Source organism: Ictidomys tridecemlineatus, chromosome 9, assembly GCF_052094955.1.
Source record: "Ictidomys tridecemlineatus isolate mIctTri1 chromosome 9, mIctTri1.hap1, whole genome shotgun sequence".
Taxonomy (NCBI): Eukaryota; Metazoa; Chordata; class Mammalia; order Rodentia; family Sciuridae; genus Ictidomys; species Ictidomys tridecemlineatus.
In genome coordinates this window covers 143063166-143076443 of record NC_135485.1, presented here as the reverse complement: position 1 = coordinate 143076443, position 13278 = coordinate 143063166, and positions in this window count along the sequence as shown.

The following is a 13278-nucleotide window of genomic DNA, read 5'->3' as shown; positions in this document are numbered from 1 at the left end:
AGCTACAGTCATCTAGACCATGTGGCATTTGCAAAAGAATAAACAGAATAGGTCAAGAGAACAGGGTAGAGAATCCAGAAATAGATGTTCATTGATACAGTCAACTGATCTTTGACAAAGGAAGAAAGGCAACACAATGAAGAAAGATTGCCTTTTTCAACACACGGTGCTAGAACAACTGGACACCTATGTGAAAAAGTCATCTACACAATGATAAAGTGTTGACAAAAATAATTCAAAGTGGATCACAGATCTGAATGTAAAACAAAAACAGAGACCTCTTAAAAATAATGAAGTAAAAAAAAAACTAGATTACTTTGGGTATGGCAATGCCTTTTTAGATACAATACTAAAGACACAAAAATGAAAGAAAGAATTGATAAGTTTGTCTTCATTATAAGTAAAATCTCTGCTCTGAAAAATCGTGATGCTGTCAAGAGAGTAATTAAACAAGCCAGAGACAGAAAATGTATGTGCAACAGTATATCTGGTAAAAGACTGTCATCCAAAAACACGTATGACTCTGAAAACTCAACAATGAGAAAATAAACCTGATTTCAATGTTGGCAAAGAACTCGAATAGAAACCTCACTAGAAGATATCCAGATGTCCAGCAAGCATGTGAAAAGATGTTTAGCACCGTATGTCATTAGGAATGGTAAGCAAAAGCAAAAATGAGATTCCTTGCATACCTCAGACTGGCCAAAGTCCAATCCTAAATGGTGGTGAGGGTATAGGACAACAGAAACTCTCATTTGTTGCCAGTAGAAATGTGAAATGGTACAACTACCTTGAAAAAGAGTTCAATATTTTTTTAAAAAAAGAAATAAACAACAACAAAAAGAAAACAGAAACAAAAAACTCTTAGAATACACTCCTTGGTATTTATTCAAATAAATTGAAAACTCATATACATGTGAAAACCTGCACAAAGACACTTACAGTGGCTTTATTATAATTGCCAAAAGTTAGAAACCACCAAGATGTCCTTTAGTCAGTGAACAGATGGACTATTGTAGATCAGAACATGAAATACGATGTGCAAGCAAGGCGTGAAAAGATGGGAGAACAAACACAACGTACTCTGTGAAGGAAATCTTGTAAAAGGCTGATCAACCAAACAGGTTACATGCTAACGGACTCCAACTCTATGATATTTTTGAAGACGCAAAACCTTCCTCTTCTTTCTTATGCCACAGCAAGGAACACGTCATTCCAACTATGGGTGCAGCGAAAAGATCAGTAGTTGGCAGGCGTAAGGGTGAAAAAGTGAAGAATCAGCATAGATTTTTAGGGCAGTAAAACTATGCTGTAGGATATGGTAGTGGCAGAAACAGGTTCTTAATAAATTTGTTAAAGTCAATAGAATGTGCAACACCTAGAGCAAACGCTCATGTGAATGACAGGTTTGGGGAGGGAAGTGCAAGGTACATTCATGGTGGTATCAAGGCACCACAATGATGCTGAATAGATGGGGAAGGGGTCCAAGTGTGCAGACACAGAAAAATGGGTGCCCTTCACACTGTCTACTCAGTATTGCTGTGAACCTAAAACTGTTCTAAAAAATAATATAAATAAGAAACTTTGCAAATCCTATGAAAATTAGCCAGGCCTTGCCAATGTGCATGTCATTCCGAAACAGGAAGCTAGGCAATGAGGAAGTGGGAGAATCTGTTGAAAAGGAGATCATTTTGAGGGGTGCAGTCTACTGTGTTCTCCCTGGGAAAGCACCAGGGCACACTTGCTATTGAGTCCCGAAGAGAAGACGCCTACTTAACTTTGTTGAAGGCAGCATTTGCTTATTTGGTGGCCTCTCATCTAGCATCTCCTTTACAGCAGGCCCTCTTCTAATATCAATTCTTCAAATATCAATCCTTCAAGTATTAATCCTTCAAATATTCTTCTAATATTAATTCTTTTAATCTGCATGGAAACTCTTTGAGGGAGCCATTGTGCCGTTTCCATTTTACAAATTTCAAAACTGAAATTTACTCCACAAAGAAATTAAGTCAACCCAAGTTAGGAGCTGATGAATTGTGGAACAGGAATTCAGACAAATGTGTGCATCACGGGGCCACCTTTTCATAAGACAATGACAGTAAAACAGAACTCATGCTCTGACACACTTGAGGAAATACTAGCATGCTGTGTCACGGTTTGCAAATACCTCCCAAACTCTGAAATATGTTCTCTTTCTTGTTTTTTTTTTTCCTGGTAGAAAAAATTGTTTTTTAAAAATTTTTAAAATTTTAAAAAATTGTTCTAATTAGTTATACATGACAGGAGAGTGAATTTTGACACATTGTACACAAATGGAGCACAACTTCTCATTCCTCAGGCTGAACACGGTGCAGAGTAACACCAGCAGTGTAATCGTACATCTAAGTAATGTCCATCTAAGTCCACCGTTCTTTCTGCCCCCACACTCGCTCTCCTCCCCTCACTCCCCTCTGCCCAATCCAAAGTTCCTTCCTTCTTCCATACCCACCCCTCCATTATGGGTCAGCACCCACTTATCAGAAAAAAACATTTGGCCTTTGGTTTTTGGGGTTTGGCTTATTTCACTTAGCATGACATTCTCCAGCTCCATCCATTTACACGTAAATGTCATAATGTCAGGCTGAATAATATTCCAGTGTGTACATATACCACATTTTCTTTATCCACTCATCTGTTGAAGAGCTCCTAGATTGGTTTCATAGTTTGGCTATTGTGAATTGAGCTGCTATAAACATTGATGTGTCTACGTCACTGCAGTATCCTGATTTTTATGTCCTTTGGATATAAACTTAGGAGTGGGATAGCTGGGTCAAATGGTGGTTCCAATCCAAGTTCTCTTTTCAATACACTCTGCTTATAGTAAGGGATTTTTTTCCCCTATAATGACAATGGAAGCTTGGTGGGAAATGCATTGACTCTGCAGGTCTCATTGCATTGTGTGGGCATTTTAACAATATTAATTTGTTTCATCAAGGAACATGTGTTACTTTTCTATATACCTGTGTGTTTAATTTCTTTCATCAATATTTTAGTTTTCAGTTCATACATCTTTCATCTTTGTGGTTGAATTTGTTCCTAAATATTTTTTATGGTATTGTGAATGGTACTATTTCTAACATTGCTTTTTTTTTTTGAGAGAGAGAGAGAGAGAGAATTTTTTAATATTTATTTTTTAGTTTTCAGAGGACACAACATCTTTATTTTATTTTTATGTGGTGCTGAGGATCAAACCCAGCACCCCGCGCATGGCAGGCAAGCGCGCTACTGCTTGAGCCACATCCCCAGCCCCTAAAATGCAAGGCCTAATACTATAACCCTACTAGAAGAAAAGAGAGAGGAAGCTCTGTGACATTGGCCTGGGCAGTGATTTCTTGAAAAAGACTCCAGAAAACACAACAAAATTAAAAACAGGCAAATGGGTTTGCATTACACTAAAAAGCTTCTACATAGCAAAAGAAACAGTTAACCAAGAACAAAGACAACCCACAGAGAGAAAATCTTTGCAAACTATGTCTGATATAGGACTAATATCCCAAATATATAAAGAATTCAACTCAATAGCAAGAAAACAAACTGATTTAAAATGGGCAAAGGGTTTGACCAGTATTTCTCAAAAAAAAAAAAAAAAGGAGAAGATGTACAAATAATCCACAGAACTATGAACTGGACTCAATCTTTATCATCAGGGAAGTGCAATTTAAAACCACAGTGAGATAGCACCTTACACGTGCAAGAATAGTTATTATCATAGAGACAAATGGTAGCAAGTTCCGGTGAGGTGTGGAGAGGGCAGCCTTGCTGGTGGGAATGTAAATTGGGTAAGGACATTTTGGAAAACATGATAGAGTTTCCTCAAAAAACTAAAAATAGGATCACCATATCACTCATTGATCCCACTGCTGATGATCTATCCAGACAAACTCAAGTAAATGTGTCACAGAAGTGAGCCTGCCCCCCACGCTCACTGACCCTCTCCCAGCAGCCAAGGTACAGAAGCAACCTAACTGCACATCTACAGAAGAATGAAACTAGAAAATGTGGTTTTATGAACAATAGGACACCACACAGCCTTAAAAAATAGGGAGATTCTGTCATCTGCAACAACCTGGGAGGAACTGGAGGACGTCATACCAAGTGAAATAAGCCAGGCACTGAGACAGACACCGCGCCGTCTCACGGCCAGGAGGCATCTACAATGAACTGATCTCACAGGGACACAGTAGAGGGCTGAGGGGGCCTGGGGGGGCCGGGCTGAGAGTAGGGGGCTGTGGGGGCAGGGGAGAATGAGGAGAGGGAAGGAGTTGACCAGAGCGAACACGCCTCAGTAGGACTGGAAAATAAGCTTTAGTGATCTACTGCCCTGCGTGCGGACCACAGTTAATAATGTTCTGTGTGTTTCAAAATTGCTAAAATAGATTTTTAATGTTCTCTCCACATAAACCTGAGGTGATAAATATGCTCATTAGCTTGACTGAATCTTTTGATAATCTACACATAATCAAAGCACTTGAATTCAATTTTTAAAAAAGCAGAAAAGGAATTTGGAGGACAAATGTGAAGTTTAAGGAGCCGGACCTCTAAGGTAAAGAGACCGGATATGACTGGATGGAGATGTTAATTCAGTGATAGGTGGGAGCCATAGTGGAACAAGTCGGTTTTTTGCAAAGGTGAATATACTTAGTGTGGATAATGCATGGGTTAAAGAAAGAATGGAATAAATTATTCAATTAGTACTTCAGTCTCAAAGTTTGCATGACAATAACAAATATTTTTTACCCTTAATTATACAAAAGAAGGTTTACAGATGTAACATTAGAGTACAAGCAAAGTTAGATGGACACTAAGGGGTCTTCTATGTATTCTTTGGGTACATCATTATTCTGTCTGCAGGCAGAGGGTGGGTCCTGGCTCATCTCAGAAGAGGAGCTGGGTGCTCCCTTGGCCTGGGGTGTCATGGCAGGGTTACCCCTGCACAGAGCCAAGTTGCCTGCAGATCCACAGGGCACCTCCTGCCAACTGCTCCGTCTTTTATCTGCCTTTATAACAAGGCCTCCTTTTCCCTAAAAGCACCTGGGCTCTTTTCAACTTAAAAATCTAAAACCAACAAACACAAAAGAATAGATTTTAACACAATTATAAAGGGCTGTTTTCACTTGATGAGGTCAACTTGACAAATACTCAAAACTGAAACAGAACTCCAAACCACCCTGCTGCCCGAGAAGGCACAAACACAGCTCTGAAAGATGGTTTCAAGGTTGTGACAAGAACATGGTGCAAGAATCCCTTCCCCAGAATAGGCAAATCCAAGGAATGGAAAATCAATTGTGACCATGAAATACATATGCATATAGTTTTAATGTGATTTTTAAATATTGAATAGCTAACCTAAAACTTCTACATGTGTTCCAGTCTCTGGGTATGAGTTCAGTTTTCAAGAAAATGACCTCAGGAGCCTACACTGGCCCTGCAGAGACCTAGGACAGTTTTCAGGCAGGCTACTGAGCCCAGGGGACCAGGCACTGAGGGTCTGCCCCCTGGCCCGGGGCAGAGGGCACGTGAGCCCACTTCTGCCGACCTGAGAGCATGTCACGCTGCAGGCTGTATGTGGTTTCTATTCTCATTTCCATTCTGTTGCTTTCAATGTTTCTGGAATGAGTTGAAGCTGAAACATCTTGGAAGAAAAGTCTGGGTTTTTTTTTTTTTTTTGAACCCCCTGGTTTCAATTATTTTTAAATCTGACGCACAAACACTGCTTTTAAAGATATGTGACTGAAGGTGCCAAATAAGGATCTTTTGATTTTTTGAAATACATGTGGTTGAAATTTGAGACCTGGCTGCTGCCAAGCTGCAGTTGAGGGAATAGAGTACTGGCAGGAGAAACGGAGGATCATGTCAGAAGGAGCCGTCCGGCAGGAGGAAAATGTAAATTTTCATGATGTAGCTTACGCTCGCAGGACAATTCCATAATCCTTTGTTAAACACGTAAAAGTTGAAAGCTGACTCTCCTGCTGTTTGCTGAGGTTCTGAGCTGTAAATTCCTCCTACACCTATCTTTGATGTATTTATAGTAACAATTTTTAATAATGCCTTCACAAGATAGCTTGTTACACTCCAATAATTCAAACAGCCCCACGTTTTTCAATGTGAACAGAAGATAGTGGATATTGATTTTTCTAAGAGGAAAGTATGGTAGTTTAGATTTTTTTTGGTGTAATTAGAATTGCATAAGATCATTTCGGCTAAAATATTATTCAGGGGCAAAAAGTCCCAATATAGTTTACCTGCTTATGGCAGGTGCCATAAGAGAGTGTATCCAATAAATTTTATCAAATGAGCCATTGTAAAAGTCACTGTAGTTTATCACCTAGCATTCTAGCCAATGTTATACATAAAGAGCAAAATCAACAGTATTTTCATTTTTGACTAATGCTGGGTGCCACATCTGGAAAAATGTGGAACTTTTATAGCAACTGGGAAGACACGAAAATGAAGGCAGAGTATGGTGCCAAAGAGGACCGTGAAGAAAGAGCAAAACCATACAGGAAACACTAACATGCAATAAAAGCAAATAAGGCCAACTGCAAGGCTCATGGCTGGAACAGAAAAGGTACTACTTCAGTGTTTCTAGAGAGGAGGACCAAATCCTTAGAACTGCTTGTCTCAGACACGAAGGATTAGAGGAGGAAAGGGGAGCTATCCATGTTTTCCACACCACTCTGTATTGCTTGAAACACTTGTATAATAAGTGAATATTTATTACTTATAAAAAGTTATTAAAGTTTGCTTTTTAAAATTCAGTAAAAATTCCAGGTATTCCCATTTTCTTCTCAGTTATCTTTTATGTACCTAGTACTTAACAGCAATAAAAAGTATATGCAGAAAGATAATAGGTTTCTTTGGTAATTTATCCTAACACTGTCATTATATCACGTCAAATTGGCAGACAAGTTAAGCATTTGCTTGGTATAACAGAGGTTGGATCCAGATAAATTAATGAATGCCACTAAAAGTTTTGATTACATGTGCTTTAATACTCTAAGGCACTACCACAAGAATATCATTGATAAGTATGAAAGGACAAATGGACATCTATTCTATAAGTTGAATTCATAATATTATAATCATATGGAAAAATTGATAATATACTTGAGGGAAATAAGTTATTTTATGAGTTTTACATGTTTATAGAAGAGTCTAGAATAGAAAAGGGTTTTTTTTCTTTTTTAAAAGTATTCCAGAAAAATAAAAGTAAGATTTCAGAAGTATTTACATAGAAATTAGATAAAGGTTTGGAAAGGATTAAAACATGGCGGATCCCAATCATAGACTTGAGAAAAGGTATGAAGATAGAAACTGATTAATGGGGGAAAAAATTAGAAATCATGCCAAAAGGACTGAAAAACACCATCATGATTATCATGATTATTCTAAGGCAGGCACCCTGAAGGCCAGCCCACTTCCCAGGAGATGCCCTGGACAGCACTGCTCCTAGTCCCTGCAGTTGTATGAATCATGCTGGAAGGAATTATGTGCCCTTCCTTTGGGCCTCTTCTTTTCTCTTAAATACACAACCAACCGGGGCTGAGAGCAGATGAACTAAGGATGGACAGGTGAAGGCCCTTGTAAATGCCTTCATTAGCTGTCACAAGCCGTCCATGGGCTGGGTGTGGACCATGTTGCACCTGTAGCCTCCTGGGGGGTAAGTCGGGCACTGGGAACTCCCTGTGGCACCCTCACAGTGATTGACAGCCTGATGCAGGTGAACTTCCCCCTCAAGCTCTGCCAAAGGTCCCACACAGCACCTGAGATGGCTGTGACCTGCCAAGATGTCAATCCAGCTGCTGACTTCAAGACATTATGAAGCAAGACTCAGTCCTTGAAACCTTATCCCTGCCTTTGATGTAGCCACTTAAATAAACCACCAGAGCCTTTGTCTAGATCCAGAACCCAAGTGCACGATATCTATCAGGGGCTTGTCTTGTGTAAATATACTTCTGAGTATTGGTCTTCATTACTTACTAATTATCTGAGATTGTAGTTTTAGGGTGTCTTGGATTCCCCTGGGCAGGAAAAATCCCCCAGTGGCTAAGGGAAAGTACTTTGAATCTCGTCATATGCCTGGTCAGATTATCACTCAAGAGTTAGAGCTAATTAAAGACATTTCTATAAGTCAAAAGTGCTGAGATTTTAGTTTGCCCCTCACTGAACATATAAAAGCAATATTTCAGCAAGAATGAACTATGTAGTAAGTCACAGAAAAAAGCTTCCAAATTATTTTTAATTTTTTCAACAATTCTTAATAATTGATACTTTAAGATTTCTTTCAGTATAGATTTCTTCCAGTATCACTGGGCAGGAAGAATACCCCAGTGACACACTGGCCATCACCCCCTCAAAAATTAGCCTTCTGAAGTTTAAGAATCTGCTGCCACAGGGTAATTTGAGGCAATAATCTTATTAACTCACCATTCTATAAGAGGACTGGCTATTATCGCACTGTAAGAAGCTAAGTGTCTTTTTTAATTTTCTAACTTGGCTAATGCTATCACCCAAGTAATGACACACAATGTGCTGCATATCATTTGAAAGAGCCAGTTCCCTGCAAGTACTTCTGCAGTCACCTGCTGTCCTTGAGGTCCACAGTCTGGGAAAGATTCCCAAGCCATTCTGCCTAAAGGTATTCATGATTCAATCTTGAAGTATTTAATTTTTGCAAACCATGATTAGGTGAGAGCTGTTGTTCCTATTTACTACACAGATATGTAAAAAAGCTGGAATTTAATCAGACTTGTTATCTTTGATGCCAGGAATACAAAAATTATTTGCTGTAGCTCTATGCTATCACCTAATTCTGGATTTCACAGTTTTATATATATGTATAAACATATGTTATATATATATATATATATATGTGTGTGTGTGTGTGTGTGTGTGTGTGTGTGTGTTTTAAAGTTAAACAGGAGAAAATTTGAAGTGCAAGAAATCAAGTTAATAAAATAATTTTATAGGATATGAAGAGAACTATGTTTAAATCTAAAATAGTTAAATCTCTCAAAAAACTAAAAAGAAGAAAGATTTTAGAAAGAATAACAAATGGGAAACAGAAAAGAAAATAAACAAATCAGAAAGTTTGGAATTAATATACATCATTTAGGAAATCATTAAAATTTTTTAAAATTATAGGCTAAACCTGGACTTTAAGAAATTTAAAAACTAAATTAATAAATTGGAAGACTGAACTAAGGGAATCTCCTGAAAATCAGGAGAGGGTGAGAATTGATTAAGAAGCATGGGAAACAGTTTAAAAAGCTTGTATGATCTAATTCCAGAAAGAAAACATATAAAAAGGACTGAAAGAGGCCGTAGTTAAGGATATTAGAGCTGAAATTTCCCCCAACTAATGACATGATATTGAAGTTAACAACAACCACAACAAGTGTACCAAGTGCCTAATTGTAACTCTACCTATCATAATGAAGTTAACTATTTTTAGCAGAAGAAAAATATTTAAAGTTTTAGGTGAAAAAAATGGAAACTTTAGCATTTTAAGACTTCTTAATCACAGAAATATGTGACACAAGTAGTCAACCAATAATATCAGATGGCTATGGGAAAGTACTTCGAATCTCATCATATGCCTGGCCAGAGATCTAACTCAAGAGTTAGAGCTAGTTAAAGACATTTCTATAAGTCAAAAGTGCTGAGATTTCAGATTGTCCCTCACTGAAAAAAATATATAAAAGTAATATTTCAGCAAGAATGAACTTTGTAGTAAGTCACATAAAAATTATTTTTAATTTTTTTCAACAATTCTTAATAATCGATACTTTAAGATTTCTTTCAGTATAGAACTATAATGTTAGAAGGCAGAAAATAGACTAAAACAACTAAAATACAGGCGATATATACACTTGAAGACTAGAAAAGGTCACATAAGTGATTCATGAGTTAAGAAAAGGAAATCACATTGCATTGACCAGAACCTCTAAAGTGACTGGTGACTTGTGCAATATGATGATAGTGGAAATCACTTTTTAAAATTCTTTTTGAAGTTGTAAAATATGCACAATGTTTGCACTTAGGTTTGGTAATATGTATATACAGACAGGTTAAATAAATTCACATACTTACAGAAACACACATGTCTACGTATTTGTGAGTAAAATATTAAAAGTTACTGAATGACCTTTCCGAGTCCTTATTTTATTTTTTTCAGACAGGGGCTCCTAAGTTTCCAAGCCTGGCCTTGAACCGGGGCGCCTCTGGCCTCAGGCTCTCAGGCAGCTGGCCTCGCAGGCATGAGCCACCACATCCAGCTGCCTCTTCTATATCTCTGAGCAATTCTGCTAAGAGTGATAAGGTGATACAGAAAGCATCAATATCAAACCTTCCCGTACAAATCTGATTAATTCTATTTTTATTTTTTGCAGTGCTAGGGATCAAGCAGAGGGCCCCATACATGTTAAACAAGAGATCTACCACTGAGCTACCTCTGCTCTTCCAATCCTGCTGTATTTTGAATACTTCATATATTTCCTGAAACACAGTAAACTAAGACATCTAAGATTTCTGACACTAATGTCATTGTTTCATAGCACATACATCTCCCATTTTGTGCAGCAAATAATTCCCTCCTGGTGATGGGAGGGAAGCCAAAAGGAACCCCACACACACTGACTACTCACAACTTTTGCACTTTTTCCATTTACTAGACTTTCCTCATTGATTCATTATTACATGTGCAATAATTGAATATGCAATAACTAATGAATAAGAATATGTAGAGAGAATTTCATAATAATTAAAATTAAAGACAGGGGAAGAGGAGGAAAAGAGAAAAGAAAGGGAGAGGTAAGGAGGAGTTTTATAAGGGAGAGGTGAGGAGGATTATAGAGGCTAATTTCTTTCCCTTGACCCTCCTAAATACTAGATTAGCTAATTAGTTGATCTCCCTAACTCTATTGGTAAATTCCCTTTAGGACACAAGAATGTCCTAGAATGTTTGATTTTTATCGTCTTAACCAAGGGGAATGCAATTATAAATTGACGAGTTCATTACATGGCCTGTGTTTTAAAGTAGAGAATTTCTCAAGCGCCTGGACAGGTTGATGATTACTGGTATAAAATGTAAGTAAGAATCTTTTTAGGTTTTTGTTGGTGCACTGTAGCCATTCATGACGCCTGGGTTCATTTTGACATACTCACACATGCATGGAACCTAACTTGCTCCATTTCAGTCCCTGGTGCCTCCTCTTTCTCTCCAGCCCTCCCTCCCTGCCCCCTTCCTCTACCTTGGATTTATTTTTAATTGGTGATTTATAGACACACACAGAGGAGGAATTTGCTGTGGTATATTTATACAGTTACACAGCACAATTCCTCATATTCATTCTGCATGTCCTTCCCTCTTCCCACCCTCCCGCCCCCGGTCAATCTCCTCCTACTCCACAGATCCCCCTCTATCCTCCAGCTTCTGCAGGGGAGAGCCAACATTGGACAGCGGGGAGCAGCGATGGGGACTGTGGTGTCCGGTGGCCCCTGGTCATGGTGCATGTGTGTGCTGGCACCCTCCTGTGCCCAGGTAGAGGGTTAACGCTTCCCCGTTGCTATAGCAACCCTGGCCCTAGTGGCCCTGGGCGCAAGCTCAGAGTCATCAGTTCTGGCCCTGAAGCCCTGACTGAGGGATGCAGGATTCTCAGCGTAACCAGGTAGCATGATGTCTCCTCGGCGCTGTGACAGTCAACCTGCCAGCTCTGCAGAAACTTTCCACAAATAATCGTTTGAGGATAAAACCTCTACAATGCACGTGTGGAGCCAGCTCTGGAGCACTGTCCTCAAGAGTTCAGGTTCCCACTTGATCCCATTTCTCCCTCTAAGTGTTTGTGTGCTTCTGAATCCCCATTGCCGCTCTGCTGGTGTTTTCTGAATTAACAGCCCAGGTGAGAGGCCTTAGCAACGGGCACCTGGACAGGGAGTCCTTGAACTGTGACCCTTGGTTTTTTGAGTCTGTCTTATGTCTCTTAGCATGATGTCCTGCAGTTCCACTCATTTACCAGCAAATTCCATAATCTCATTCTTGTTAAAGACTAAGTACAATTCCATTGTGTGTTTACATCTCACACTTTCTTTATCCATTCATCTACTGACGGGCACCTGAGCTGGTTCCATAACTTGGATACTGTGAACTGTGCGACCATAAGTATTGATGTAGTTGTACCCTATAGTACGCTGATTTTAGTTCTTTAAGGTAAATACCAAGGAGTGGGACAGCTGGTTCCTATAGTGGCTCCATTCCTAGTCATTCAAGGAACCTCCATTCTGCTTTCCAGAGAGGGTGCCCTCATTTGCAGTGAGGGGGGAGCTCCTTTAACTAATTCTTCTTAGGTTTCATCACAGCTCACTTCCTTCCAGAAATAAGTTTTCCATGGAGGCTCCAGTCCAGACCCCCTGGAGGTGAAGGGGGCTGACACTCTGGACTTGACCCACAGGTGGGCACACAGGCTAAAGCTGACTAGCTTCATGGCCTCCCTGGTCCTGTGTATCTGGGAGTGGGCACCAGGAGCCCCGAGTGTCTTCTCTTTACACAGCTAAATGACATGGCAAGATTTTGTCTTAATTTCTCAGTCCTGGAAATTTAGAGGGTATTGATTATATAGTTTTATCTCTTCATTAATTATACATGCAATGGCAGAGTTTTAAGATATAAATCTGGCATTTCCTATTTGTTTTATTTTAGTATGATGGACACAAAGTGGAGAAAAATGACTGTACAAACAACGCTGTGTAATTGAAGTATCGTGGAAAATTTGTAGTCACTGCAGCATAAATTCAGGAACATGGGTCTTTCATTATCATAGAAGGGAGCAGACTGTCTATTTGGGGTGCAGACCCTCAGAGGGGATATCACCATTGGTCTAGAAGGCTGGAGGAGATGGTTGTGTGAAAGGGAACTTCCTTCTCAGCTGTATTTGGGTAGTCACATGTGACAGGACCAACATTTTTCTATGTACAAAAAAAATTTAATAAGACACTATAAAAAAGTAATGGACTTTAAAGAAAAAAATCAAGGAAATTTAATTACATAATTAACAGATATTTATTTTAATAAGGCTAGATCAAAAGAGGAGAAATTATTACAAAGACACATCTTGAAAAAATTTATGTAAAAACAGCTTCAGTCATTAAATTATCTTTATTAAAAATGTAAAAGATAACAAAACTATATAAAGGTCAAACTGCTTTAGGAAATGTAATTTCCCCCAGCTTTGAGTTAGTTCA